Genomic DNA, 15334 nt, shown 5'->3' with positions numbered 1-15334 from the left:
GTATACTTATCTCCCTGGCATATTACATAATTTATGCAGCAGCATACAAGACACTTTCAGACTCACGTTGTTGTGCTGTGCTCTCTTTAACAGGAAGGTGGCGGGGCGGTCCTTCATGGGCAAATTTTGTCATCAAACTTTGTCATCAAAGTCTGGCATTCTCTGGATTTATGGTGCTTTCAAGACAACTGGGAACTCTGGAAAAAAACAAGTTGAATCATGATGAAGTCAGTCATCTTCAGGTCGGAGCTCTAGAAAGAGGCCCGAATTTCCGACTTGCAATTCCGAGTTGGATGACTGTTCAAAGCGTATTTTCCCAGTCAGAGCTAGTTTTTTCCCAAGTTCCCAGTTGTCTTGAACTCACAGAAGTTTGAGATTGCCCAGTTCTGAGTTTCCAGTTGTTTTGAGCGCAGCAGAAGTCATGCTGGATTGATAGCATGGCCAATGTAGAATGTTTAACCTTTTAACCCTCCCGCTGTGTTATGGTCAAATTGGACCAATTTACAAGTTTTCTCTCTGAAAAATGTAGTTCATTTACTCTGATTGTCATAAGGTTCCATGACTTTGTCCACACAGGGCATCTGAACACAGAAAATTACATTTTGATGATTTTCATTACATCTTGGGTGTTTTATCTGGAGTATTTCTCTTGTCTTTTCCGGTGTCCTGTGTGAATTTAAATATGCTCTCTCTAATTCTCTTTTTCTCTTTCTTTCTTTCTCTCTCTCGGAGGACCTGAGCCCTAGGACCATGCCTCAGGACTACCTGGCTTGATGACTCCTTGCTGTCCCCAGTTCACCTGGCCGTGCTGCTGCTCCAGTTCCAACTGTTCTGCCTGCAGCTATGGAACCCTGACCTGTTCACCGGACGTGCTACCTGTCCCAGACCTGTTGTCCCAGACCTGCTGGAACCCTGACCTATTCACCGGACGTGCTACCTGTCCCAGACCTGCTGTTTTCAACTCTCTAGAGACAGCAGGAGCGGTAGAGATACTCTCAAAGATCGGCTATGAAAAAGCCAACTGACACTTACTCTTGTGTTACTGACTTGTTGCACCCTCGACGACAACTATGATTATTATTATTTGACAATGCTGGTCATTTATGAACATTTGAACATCTAGGCCATGTGCTGTTATAATCTCCACCCGGCAAAGCCAGAAGAGGACTGGCCACCCCTCATAGCCTGGTTCCTCTCTAGGTTTCTTCCTAGGTTTTGGCCTTTCTAGGGAGTTTTTCCTAGCCCTCGTGCTTCTACACCTGCATTGCTTGCTGTTTGGGGTTTTAGGCTGGGTTTCTGTACAGCACTTTGTGATATCAGCTGATGTAAGAAGGGCTATATAAATTAATTTGATTTGATTTGATGATTATTTAACTTTTGCAAACCTGTGTTGTTCCCTTTCAAAAATGACCGGTCATTAGAAGACTACAATTAGTGTATAAAATTTAGTTCAGGCACGTGCCCGTTCATCAGATGGATATCCTCTCCCAGACCCCGACATGCATGTGTGTTTGAGCACACACACAAACACACACCTCACTCCCCTTCTTGGCTTCCATGGCCACCCTCACGGAAACCTTTCCCCAATAGAATCTTTCCCCCACGGGAACCACACCTGTTGGCATTCTCACAAACAATCGCAACATTGTTTCAATAATATATAGACTCGCAGCTCTGGTATATAAAGCTTTTTTGAGTCCTTGTTCACAATTCATTCTGTGGCAGCACAATGACCAAACGATATACTGTATGTGAGGCTCTTGATCATATCTTTGATCATGACACTGGTGCGGAGGAGCGAGTCCTTGTTAAACTTTGACAGAAAGTAGTCTGTGATAATAGCACAATATGCTTCATCTGAGTATTTGTTACAGTCACAATAATCCATACATTCTTTTTTTTTACAAAAAAAAATGGCGCCGGAAGAAATGGCAGCAGATGTACGGGCGCCCAACCAATTGTGGTTTTTTTCACGTTATTTGTAACTTATTTTGTACATAATGTTTCTGCAACCGTATCTTACAGCAAAAAAGAGCTTCTGGATATCAGGACAGCGATCACTCACCTTGGATTAGACAAAGATATTTTCTACAACAAGGAGGATGCACAAGACATTCTCCAAACACCCCACAGGGCCGACATACCTGTTATTTGCAAGAGGAAGCGACACAGGTACAGAGGACAAAGCCGGATGCCTGGTCAGGACCCAGAGAAGGTGAGTGGGAAAGCTGCCGTTACCGTCAATACTACTCGCCAACATGTAATCATTGGACAATAAATTAGATGAGGTACGATCATGAATATCCTACCAACGGGACATCAAAAACTGTAATATCCTATCTTTCACGGAATAGTAGCTGAATGACGACATGGATATTCAGCTAGCGGGATATACGCTGCACCGGCAAGATAGAACAGCACACTCCGGTAAGACGAGGGGGGGCGGTCTGTGCATATTTGTAAACAACAGCTGGTGCACGAAATATAAGGAACTTATTGTAGAGTATATTGTGATAAATTGCAGGCCACACTACATACCTATAGAGTTTTCAGCTATACTTACGTGGCTGTTCATTTACCACCACAGACAGATGCTGGCACTAAGACCGCAATCAGTCAGCTGTATAAGGAAATAAGCAGGGAAACTTAAATCAGTTCTACAAAATTTCTATCAACATGTTAAATGTGCAACCAGAGGGAAAACAATTCTAGATCACCTGTACTCCCTCGTCCTCCATTTGGTAAATCCGACCAAAACTCTATCCTCCTGATTCCTGCTTACAAGCAAAAATTAAAGCAGGAAGCACCAGTGACTCGGTCTATAAAAAAGTGGTCAGATGAGGACGATGCTAAACTACAGAACTGTTTTGCTATCACAGACTGGAACATGTTCCGGGATTCTTCCGATGGCATTGAGGAGTACACCACATCAGTCACTGGCTTTATCAATAAGTGCATCAAAGACGTCGTCCCCACAGTGACTGTATGTACATACCCCAACCAGAAGCCATGGATTACAGGCAACATTCGCACTGAGCTAAAGGGTAGAGCTGCTGCTTTCAAGGTGCGGGACTCTAACCTGGAAGCTTACAAGAAATCCTGCTATGCCCTCCGACGAACCATCAAACAGGCAAAGCGTCAATACAGGGCTAAGATTGAATCATACTACACCGGCTCAGACGCTCGTCTTATGTGGCAGGGCTTGCAAACTATTACAGACTACAAAGAGAAGCACAGCCGCAAGCTGCCCATTGACACGAGCCTACCAGACGAGCTAAATCACTTCTATGCTCGCTTTGAGGCAAGCAACACAGAGGCATGCATGAGAGCATCAGCAGTTCCAGACGACTGTGTGATCATGCTCTCCGTAGCCGACGTGAGTAAGACCTTTAAACAGGTCAACATACACAAGGCTGCGGGGCCAGACGGATTACCAGGACGTGTGCTCCGGGCATGTGCTGACAACTGGCAGGTGTCTTCACTGACATTTTCAACATGTCCCTGATTGAGTCTGTAATACTAACATGCTTCAAGCAAACCACCATAGTCCCTGTTCCCAAGAACACAAAGGCAACCTGCCTAAATGACTACAGACCCGTGGCAATCACGACCGTAGCCATAAAGTGCTTTGAAAGGTTCGTAATGGCTCACATCAACACCATTATCCCAGAAACCCTAGACCCACTCCAATTTGCATACCACCCAAACAGATCCACAGATGATGGAATCTCTATTGCACTCGACACTGCCCTTTCCCACCTGGACAAAAGGAACACTCATGTGACAATGCTATTCATTAACTACAGCTCAGCGTTCAACACCATAGTACCCTCAAAGCTCATCACTAAGCTAAGGATCCTGGGACTAAACACCTCCCTCTGCAACTGGATCCTGGACTTCCTGACGGGACACCCCCAGGTGGTGAGGGTAGGTATCAACAAATCTGCCACGCTGATCCTCAACACTGGAGCTCCCCAGGGGTGCGTGCTCAGTCCCCTCCTGTACTCCCTGTTCACCCATGACTGCATGGTGAGGCACAACTCCAACACCATCATTACATTTGCAGACGACACAACAGTGTTAGACCTGATCACCGACAACGACGAGACAGCCTATAGGGAGGAGGTCAGAGACCTGGCCAGGTGGTGCCAGAATAACAACCTATCCCTCAACGTAACCAAGACTAAGGAGATGATTGTGGACTACTAGTTAGTAGCTAGTTAGCTGGCTAGCTTCTGGTTTCTTGGCTATTTACAGTGCATTCGTAAAGTGTTCAGACCCATTCACTTCTCACATTTTGTTATGCTACAGCCTAAAATGGATTAACCTGTTATGGCTAGGGGGCAGTATTTTCACGGCTGGATAAAAAACGTACCCGATTTAATCTGGTTACTACTCCTGCCCAGTAACTAGAATATGCATATAATTATTGGCTTTGGATAAAAAACACTCCAAAGTTTCTAAAACTGTTTGAATAGTGTCTGTGAGTATAACAGAACTCAAATGGCAGGTCAAAACCTGAGAGATTCCTTTACAGGAAGTGGCCTGTCTGACCATTTCTTGAACTTCTTTGCCATCTCTATCTTTTACAAAGGATCTCTGCTCTAACGTGACACTTCCTACGTCTTCCATGGGCGCTCAGAGCCCGGGAAAAACCTGAATGTCGTCATCCCAGCCCCAGGCTGAAACACATTATCGCCTTTGTCAAGTGGCCGATCAAGGGACTGTGGGCTTAGGCACGTGCCCTGGCCGCCCCCGTCTTTGTGATTTTTCCTCTGTTTGTCGAAAAGGAGATTCCCGGTCGGAATATTATCGCTTTTTTACGAGATAAATTGCATAAAAATTGATTTTAAACAGCGGTTGACATGCTTCGAAGTACGGTAATGGAATATTTAGAATTTTTTTGTCACGAATTGCGCCATGCGCACGACCCTGATTTACCATTTCGGATAGTTTCTGGAACGCACGAACAAAACGCTGCTATTCGGATATAACGATGGATTATTTGGGACCAAACCAACATTTGTTATTGAAGTAGCAGTCCTGGGAGTGCATTCATACGAAGACAACAAAGGTAATAACATTTTTGTTATAGTAAATCTGATTTTGGTGAAGGCTAAACTTGCCGGGTGTCTAAATAGCTAGCCCGTGATGGCTGGGCTATGTACTTAGAATATTGCAAAATGTGCTTTCACCAAAAAGCTATTTTAAAATCAGACATATCGAGTGCATAGAGGAGTTCTGTATCTATAATTCTTAAAATAATTGTTATGCTTTTTGTGAACATTTATCGTGAGTAATTTAGTAAATTGTTAGTAAATTCCCCGGAAGTTTGCGGGGGGTATGCTAGTTCTGAACGTCACATGCTAATGTAAAAAGCTGTTTTTTGATATAAATATGAACTTGATTGAACAAAACATGCATGTATTGTATAACATAATGTCCTAGGGTTGTCATCTGATGAAGATCATCAAAGGTGAGTGCTGCATTTAGCTGTCTTCTGGGTTTTTGTGACATTATATGCTGGCTTGAAAAATGGGTGTCTGATTATTTCTGGCTTGGTACTCTGCTGACATAATCTAATGTTTTGTTTTCGTTGTAAAGCCTTTTTGAAATCGGACAGTGTGGTTAGATTAACGAGAGTCTTGTCTTTAAATAGCTGTAAAATAGTCATATGTTTGAGAAATTGAAGTAATAAGATTTTTAAGGTTTTGAAAATCGCACCACAGGCTTAAAGTGGCTGTTACGTAGGTGGGACGAATTCGTCCCGCCTAGCCCAGAGAGGTTAAATTCAGCGGGTTGTCTCGTCTGATCTGAGGTCGTAGTCAAAGTGAATGGAGTGTGGCCGGGCGCCCGGGCTCACCTTCTCGATCTGGTTCAAGACGGAGTTCGGAGCTCCGCAGCGCTCGAACCTAACTCCGAGCGCTACCCCGAGAACCGCATGCGTAACGCGGGCAGCACGGAAAGACAGAGTCCACCGGCACCGCGCCCGACCATGCGGGGAACGTGGGCGCCTCCCACCGAGGGAGGAAGGGAAAGGAAGGGCGCACAGGGGTGGGGTGAGAGAGCCCGAGCTCCTCCTCGACCCTCCCACCAAGCCGTCCTGGTCTGCACTTAGGGGGACGAAGGCCGCACGGTGGCGGCCTGTGACTACCCCAGCCGTGGAAACCCTGAGGTTTCCGATTGATGATAAAGCGACACTCAGACAGACGTAGCCCCAGGAGGAACCTGGGGCCGCAAAGTGCGTTCGAAGTGTCGATGATCAATGTGTCCTGCAATTCACGTTAGTTCTCGCAGCTAGCTGCGTTCTTCATCGACGCACGAGCCGAGTAACCCACCGCTAGGAGTTGTACTCTTCTTGTCCAGTTGTACGCAGAGGCTAGAGGCTAAGGCAGAGATGGGGAGGTTGCCCTCCTTTCCTCCCCCCGCCCTTCGCCAGAGCGAGAGGTCATTGTTCAAAGACAGGTAGGTTTAACTTTATGGGGGCCTCCGGGTGCTCCTCTGCCGCCGTCGCCGAAGCGCCGGTGGGGCCGGGGAGACATTAAACCCCCGCCTGCGCCGGGGCGCAGAGCGGTTCACTGGGTTCCAAGTGCCGTGCGAGGAAACTGGGTGATACTCAATCCGCTTAAAAATGTGAGACCATTTCGGGAAGTCCCGGTTCACCGGACACCCCCAGTCCCCCTCGGTAGCGGCCTACACACCCACCCATCGGTGCGTCATCTAGCCGTGCCTAACGGGGAAAGGGGATGGAGCCAGTCGGGCGCATCCCAGGCAAAAAGGAACTGCGGGGAACCGGGCTAGGACCAGTTCACCCACGCCAAGGGAAGGGAGAGGCGGGAGGCGTGAGCCCCCTACCCTACCCACAGCAGAGTTTGGTTTGTGGAGCGCAGCCCCATGCCGGCGGCTGGCAAACCTGTTAATGATCCTTCCACAGGTTCACCTACGGAAACCTTGTTACGACTTTTACTTCCTCTAGATAGTCAAGTTTGATCGTCTTCTCGGCGCTCCACCAGGGCCGTGACCGACCTCGGCAGGGCCGATCCGAGGACCTCACTAAACCATCCAATCGGTAGTAGTGACGGGCGGTGTGTACTAAGGGCAGGGACTTAATCAACGCGAGCTTATGACCCGCGCTTACTGGGAATTCCTCGTTCATGGGAAATAATTGCAATCCCCAATCCCTATCACGAGTGGGGTTCAGCGGGTTACTCACGCCTCTCGGCGAAGGGTAGACACACGCTGATCCGCTCAGTGTGGCGCGCGTGCAGCCCCGGACATCTAAGGGCATCCCAGACCTGTTATTGCTCAATCTCGTGTGGCTGAACGCCACTTGTCCCTCTAAGAAGTTGGACGCCGACCGCTCGGGGCCGCATAACTAGTTAGCATGCCGGAGTCTCGTTCGTTATCGGAATTAACCTCTATGGGCTAGGTGGCACCAAATCGTCCCACCTACGTAACAGCCAGTTGAATCCTGTGGCGCGTTATTCAAATACCTTAGAAATCCTATTACTTCAATTTCTCAAACATATGACTATTTTACAGCTATTTAAAGACAAGACTCTCGTTAATCTAACCACACTGTCCGATTTCAAAAAGGCTTTACAATGAAAGCAAAACATTAGATTATGTCAGCAGAGTACCCAGCCAGAAATAATCAGACACCCATTTTTCAAGCTAGCATATAATGTCACATAAACCCAAACCACAGCTAAATGTAGCACTAACCTTTGATGATCTTCATCAGATGACAACCCTAGGACATTATGTTATACAATACATGCATGTTTTGTTCAATGAAGTTCATATTTATATCAAAAACCAGCTTTTTACATTAGCATGTGACGTTCAGAACTAGCATACCCCCCGCAAACTTCCGGGGAATTTACTAACAATTTACTAAATTACTCACGATAAACGTTCACAAAAAGCATAACAATTATTTTAGGAATTATAGATACAGAACTCCTCTATGCACTCGATATGTCCGATTTTAAAATAGCTTTTTGGTGAAAGCACATTTTGCAATATTCTAAGTACATAGCCCAGCCATCACGGGCTAGCTATTTAGACACCCAGCAAGTTTAGCCTTCACCAAAATCAGATTTACTATTACAAAAGTTTGATTACCTTTGATGTTCTTCGTCAGAATGCACTCCCAGGACTTCTACTTCAATAACAAATGTTGGTTTGGTCCCAAATAATCCATCGTTATATCCAAACAGCGGCGTTTTGTTCGTGCGTTCAAGAAACTATCCGAAATGGTAAATCAGGGTTACGAGCATGGCGCATTTCGTGACAAAAAAATTCTAAATATTCCATTACCGTACTTCGAAGCATGTCAACCGCTGTTTAAAATCAATTTTTATGCAATTTATCTCGTAAAAAAGCGATAATATTCCGACCGGGAATCTGCGTTTTGGTAAATAGAGGGGAAAAAAGAAAGACGGGGGCGACCAGTGCATGCGCCTAAGCCCACTGTCCCCTGATCGGCCACTTGACAAAGGCGATAATGTGTTTCAGCCTGGGGCTGGAATGACGACATTCAGCTTTTTCCCGGGCTCTGAGAGCCTATGGGAGCCGTGGGAAGTGTCACGTTACCGCAGAGATCCTTTGTTTTGGAAAGAGATGTCAAAGAAAGCCAATAAATGGTCAGACAGTCCACTTCCTGTAAAGGAATCTCTCAGGTTTTTGCCTGCCATATGGGTTCTGTTATACTCACAGACACCATTCAAACAGTTTTAGAAACTTTAGGGTGTTTTCTATCCATATCTAATAACTATATGCATATTCTAGTTACTGGGTAGGAGTAGTAACCAGATTAAATCGGGTACGTTTTCTATCCGGCCGTGTAAATACTGCCCCCTAGCCCTAAGAGGTTAACCAGACAAATCGCTCCACCAACTAAGAACGGCCATGCACCACCACCCACAGAATCGAGAAAGAGCTATCAATCTGTCAATCCTTTCCGTGTCCGGGCCGGGTGAGGTTTCCCGTGTTGAGTCAAATTAAGCCGCAGGCTCAACTCCTGGTGGTGCCCTTCCGTCAATTCCTTTAAGTTTCAGCTTTGCAACCATACTCCCCCCAGAACCCAAAGACTTTGGTTTCCCGGACACTGCCCGGCGGGTCATGGGAATAACGCCGCCGGATCGCTAGTTGGCATCGTTTATGGTCGGAACTACGACGGTATCTGATCGTCTTCAAACCTCCGACTTTCGTTCTTGATTAATGAAAACATTCTTGGCAAATGCTTTCGCTTTCATCCGTCTTGCGCCGGTCCAAGAATTTCACCTCTAGCGGCACAATACGAATGCCCCCGGCCGTCCCTCTTAATCATGGCCCCAGTTCAGAAGAAAAACCCACAAAAGTGGTTCTCCAGTTGTCAAAAACCAGGTTTCTGAAATCGCGCCGGTACCTGTCTGCCTCACACGGGCATCAGTGTGTAAAGATTACTGTCACTCACACCGTTTCAAGGTTTTTCCGATGTCACGGTAGGACACTTTAAACTTGAATAAATCGAAAAGTACAACTCCAATCAGGATGCGGGTATTTTTTGCACGAAAGGGCACACATAGACGAACATTTCCATCTAATTTAAACCGTTTTTCCATAACAATTTATAATAGAACATCGAGTTTTAGGTTTGCGAAAAAAAGTTCAGTTTACCAAAAAAATAGGTTCCTATGCACTCTAAAATTTGGAACCTCTAGCCCCCCGGGAAGTATTTTTAATCATTATTTGAAATTTTCAGAAATTGGTCGAAAAAGTGACAAGAGTGCCCACTTTTCATTTCTCTCCAGAGACAAAGTCCAACGGTGGGCCTGGTATTATTTTGGGTTACCAGGATTAATTTTTTTTAACGGTTTTAAATACATATAGCGGGTATACAGACGTCCACGCCCAGTATAGAATGACACTAGTACAGGGAAAAAGTCACTTGAGGGCGCCATAGATCAATTTATGGAGCTTTCAAAAAAGTCTCAGAAAAACGACTATGTTCAAACTGGTCAGAAAATCGTCTATGTTTTACTTCTCAGAAATTGCACTATGTTTTATTTTTGGGTTACCAGGGATGAAATTTTTAAAACGGTTTTAAATACTTATAAAGGGTATAGGGACCTACATACCCACCCTTAGAGCACCACAATAATAAAAAGACTCTACGACCAACACTACATCACAGCAAAACAACGGGACTTTCTCTACGGCACAGATACCCCACGACCTAGACTATTCTACTTACTGTTAAAAGTACACAAGGAACCGGGGACACGGACAATTCCCTTTGAAGTTCCTCAGACTGCAATAGTGAATCCTATAACATTTCACAATATATAGATCATTATATTAACCCTCTCTCCACCAGGCACCCCAGCTTTCTCAGGGACACTTATCACTTCATGGAGAGGATTGGACCCATAGTTGTTCCCTCCCACACACACATATTCACCATAGATATTGATAGCCTGTATACTAATATAAATACAGCAACAGGAATACAAGCAATTAGAAATATCTTTAAGAGATACCCAGACAACACTAGACCGGACAAAGAACTATTAGAAATCAGCCTGACTAGCAATTACTTTTTATTCAACGATCACTATTACCTGCAGGTGGAGGGAACAGCTATGGGCAAAAAATTCGCACCTGCTTACGCCAACATATACATGGCTGAATGGGAGAGAGAGGCACTGGCCAAGTGTCCATATCAACCCACTTTTTATTACCGGTTTTTAGACGACATAATAGGAGCCTGGCCCCACGACATCCAATTATTCACAGACTTTATAAACATTCTCAACAGCCAGCATTCATCAATTAAGGTTAAATACACAATTCATCCGCAAGAAGTCAACTTCTTAGACACAACAGTGTTTTTCAGTAATAACAATCAATCACAGAAAACACTACACACTAGAGTCTACTTCAAACCAACAGACACACATGCTTTACTTCATAAACATAGTTACCATCCTAAACATGCATTTAAGGGAATAATAAAATCACAAATCATACGGTTCTACAGGATATCATCTTGCAAGCAAGACCTGGATTATGCAATAAATACACTATTCAATGCACTCAGAAGAAGAGGATATTCAAAACAATTTTTAAGAACCATTAAAAACAACACATTGGCAGCCCTCCCTCCCATTCATCCAACACTCACAGACCACATCAAACCATCCACCTCTTTTAATCTCAACCTCAATCCTACTCCTAACCTTAACCTTTCCCCAAACCCCACTCCTAACCTTAACCTTTACCATTACCCTAACCAGGGTTCTAAGCCTAACCTCACCCCTCATCTTAACATCTCCCTAAACCCCACGCCTAACCTTAACCTCTCCCCAAACCCCACGCCTTACCTTAACCTCTCCCCAAACCCCACGCCTAACCTTAACCTCTCCCCAAACCCCACACCTAACCCAAACCCCACGCCTAACCTTAACCTCTCCCCAAACCCCACGCCTAACCTTAACCTCTCCCCAAACCCCACGCCTAACCTTAACCTCTCCCCAAACCCCACGCCTAACCTTAACCTCTCCCCAAACCCCACCCCTAAACTTAATCTCTCCCCAAACCCCACGCCTAAACTTAATCTCTCCCCAAACCCCACGCCTAACCTAAACCTCTCCCCAAACCCCACGCCTAACCTTAACCTCTCCCCAAACCCCACGCCTAACCTTAACCTCTCCCCAAACCCCACGCCTAACCTTAACCTCTCCCCAAACCCCACGCCTAACCTTAACCTCTCCCCAAACCCCACGCCTAAACTTAACCTCTCCCCAAACCCCACGCCTAACCTTAATGTTCACCATTACCCTAACCAGGGTTCTCATCCTAACTTAACCCCTATCTCCCTCCCTCACCCTAATCCTGACTCCCCTCTGGGGAGTGATCTGCACCAATCACTAAACCGCAACACTTCCTCTGTCTCTTCTCCTTTGTCATCAATACTCAATCAACAGACAATTATCATCCCCCTAGTAACCACATTTTCACATAGAATCAGATCCCTACATCAATCAATCAAACACAACTTCTCTACAGTTCAGCACACTTACATACCACTTAAACCATACAGAATAATTTCAGCATTCAGAAAGAACAAAAATTTAAAGGACCTCCTCACCAAAGCAAGATTCAGTAGTAAGCCACCACAAGACCCCAAATCTCACAATTCACATTTTCGACAGATAAAGTTCATTACAAACATACACAGCCATACATCAGCACCAGTACAAGAATCTTATTCACTGAACACACATAACGCCATTTATATCGTTACATGCACACTCTGCAATAAACAATACATTGGAGAAACCAAACATACCATAGAAACCAGACACAAACAACACCTGTATAACATCAAAAGGGCACACTTACAAACGACACTAATAACCCACTTCCAGGAGCACCCCATCACTCACCTCACCATATCAGGGTTACAGTCATATATAGGCTGGACCTGTGGGCAGCGAAAGAGGGTAGAACGGGAGTGGATCCAGCACCTACAGACAATAACGCCAAATGGCCTGAACGAGAGGTTTTAGAAAATGCGTTTTAACAGACAGGAAAATGGATGCAGAAGAACATGGTTTTATTTATACTCTATATATTTATGTTTTGTTCTGTTTTAGTTTGGTATCTTCCTTTTTTTTAGGTTTTTCCATTCTTTTAACAGAATAAAACAGTAAAACCAACTAAATGCACAATATTGCTTTTATGTTCATATTTAACAACACTGGTTGAATGAATCTCTCACCACATCGGCTCCTGTACTGTCACCCAGAAAAAGGCATTTTAGAACTCATTTTAGTCTATTTTATGATCTTAGGAGGACACCTACAGGCAATTGTAAGTACTACATCTAAATATAACATCATCAGAAGGAGAGGGATGAACAGGAGATAGGCCTGTGCACCGTAAAACAAGCTAGCTGACGTGAAACACAATTATATTCAAAACCTAACCCTAACCCTAGCCCTAACCCTAACCCTAACCCCTAACCCTAACCCTATTGGATATCAGAGCGACATCAACTTACCAACATTACAACCAGGAATACAACTTTACCGAAGCGGATACTTTGGTTGCACCACCACCCTGGAGATTTGATCTCTCTGGGAAGAAGAAGGGTGGGGGGTGTATGTCTCATGATTAACGACTCATGGTGTAATCGTAACAACATACAGGAACTCAAGTCCTTTTGTTCATCTGACCTATAATTCCTCACAATCAAATGCCGACCATATTATCTACCAAGATAATTCTCATTGGTTATTGTCACAGCCGTGTATATTTCCCCCCTCAAGCCGATACCACGACGGCCCTCAAGGATCTGACCCAGATGTTTTTTTGGGGTCAAGTTTCAGGAGCACCTTTAGCACCTCGGACTCAGTGACTGCCTGCAGGGAGAAACTTTTTAGCGGGGCAGGGGAAAAAGAGGGAGAAGCATCGGGGATAGTCGCATTAGAAGGGGTGGGAGATGAGGAAATGTTGGACGGGCAAGGAGGCATGGCTGAGTCAAATAGGAATCCTGACTTAATGAAGTGGTGATTAAAGAGCTCAGCTATGTGCTTCTTGTTAGTAACAACCACATCAGCAACATTAAGGGACATGGGTAGCTGTGAGGAGGGTTTATTCTCCAGGTCTTTAACCTGTTGGGGCTAGGGGGCAGTATTTTCACGGCTGGATAAAAAAACGTACCCGATTTAATCTGGTTACTAATCCTACCCAGTAACTAGAATATGCATATACTTATTATATATGGATAGAAAACACCCTAAAGTTTCTAAAACTGTTTGAATGGTGTCTGTGAGTATAACAGAACTCATTTGGCAGGCAAAACCCTGAGACATTTTCTGACAGGAAGTGGATACCTGATGTGTTGAATTACCTTTAAGCCTATGCCATTGAAACACACAGGGGCTGATTAATGTTTTGGCATTTCCTATTGCTTCCATTAGATGTCACCAGCCTTTACAAAGTGTTTTGAATCTTCTACTATGAGATCTGACCGAACAAGAGCCTTGGAACGGTGATGGCCGATTAGACTCTGGCGCGCAAGGTCATGTTGGGTACCCTCGTTCCAAAACGTTTTAAAAGAGAATGCATTCGTCCACCTTGAATATTATTCATGTTCTGGTTAAAAAAGGCCCTAATGATTTATGCTATACAACGTTTGACATGTTTGAACGAACGTAAATATATTTTTTCCCCCTCGTTCATGACGAGAAGTCCGGCTGGCTTAGATCATGTGCTAACAACACGGATCTTTTTGGATATAAATGATGAGCTTTTTTGAACAAAACTACATTCGTTATGGACCTGGGATTCCGGGAAGTGACATCTGATGAAGAGAATCAAAGGTAATGGATTATTTACATAGTATTTTCGATTTTAGATCTCTCCAACATGGCCGTTTGTCTGTATAGCAAAGCATATTTTTCTGGGCGCAGTGCTCAGATTATTGCAAAGTGTGATTTCCCAGTAAGGTTATTTTTAAATCTGGCAAGTTGATTGCGTTCAAGAGATGTAAATCTATAATTCTTTAAATGACAATATAATATTTTACCAATGTTTTCTAATTTTAATTATTTAATTTGTGGTGCTGACTTGACTGCCGGTTATTGGAGGGAAACGATTTCCTCAACATCAATGCCATAGTAAAACGCTGTTTTTGGATATAAATATGAACTTGATAGAACTAAAAATGCATGCATTGTCTAACATAATGTCCTAGGAGTGTCATCTGATGGAGATTGTAAAAGGTTAGTGCATCATTTTAGCTGGTTTTATGGTTTTGGTGACCCTGTCTTTGAATTGACAAAACATTACACACAGCTATTGTCAATGTACTCTCCTAACATAATCTAACTTTATGCTTTCGCCGTAAAACCTTTTTGAAATCGGACAACGTGGTTAGATTAAGGAGATGTTTATCTTTCAAAGGGTGTAAGATAGTTGTATGTTTGAAAAATTTGAATTTTGACATTTATTTGGTTTCAAATTTGCCGCTCTTGAAATGCACCTGCTGTTGATAGGGTGCACCACGGGTGGCACGCTAGCGTCCCACATAGCCCCAAGAAGTTAACTGTTTTCCAGAACTTCTTGGGGTTAGACCCAGAGAGAACTGTTCCTTAAAGTAACTAACTTTGGCCTTCCGGATAGCCTGAGTGTGTCACACCCTGATCTGTTTCACATATCCTTGTGCTTGTCTCCACCCCCCTCCAGGTGTCACCCATCTTCCCCATTATCCCCTGGGCACTTATATCTGTGTTTTCTGTCTGTCTGTGCCAGTTAGTTTTGTTCGTTCAAACCTACCAGC

At 44.4% G+C, this 15334-nt stretch overlaps 1 non-coding gene and 1 pseudogene across 1 annotated transcript; both read right to left on the bottom strand.

Moving 5' to 3' along the window:
* Window positions 1–6195: 6195 nt before the first annotated feature.
* LOC123724192 (5.8S ribosomal RNA) lies at window positions 6196–6349 on the bottom strand. Its single transcript, XR_006756870.1, has one exon. It is a non-coding gene; the product is annotated as a 5.8S ribosomal RNA (ribosomal RNA).
* Window positions 6350–6917: 568 nt separating this feature from the next.
* LOC145858106 (uncharacterized) lies at window positions 6918–9622 on the bottom strand (annotated as a pseudogene).
* Between the last annotated feature and the right edge of the window lie 5712 nt (window positions 9623–15334).

The sequence above is a fragment of the Salmo salar genome, chromosome 09 (genome assembly GCF_965601325.2).
Source record: "Salmo salar chromosome 09, fSalSal1, whole genome shotgun sequence".
Lineage (NCBI taxonomy): Eukaryota > Metazoa > Chordata > Actinopteri > Salmoniformes > Salmonidae > Salmo > Salmo salar.
Note: the sequence above shows the minus strand (reverse complement) of the source record. Positions and strands in the feature narration are given on the sequence as shown.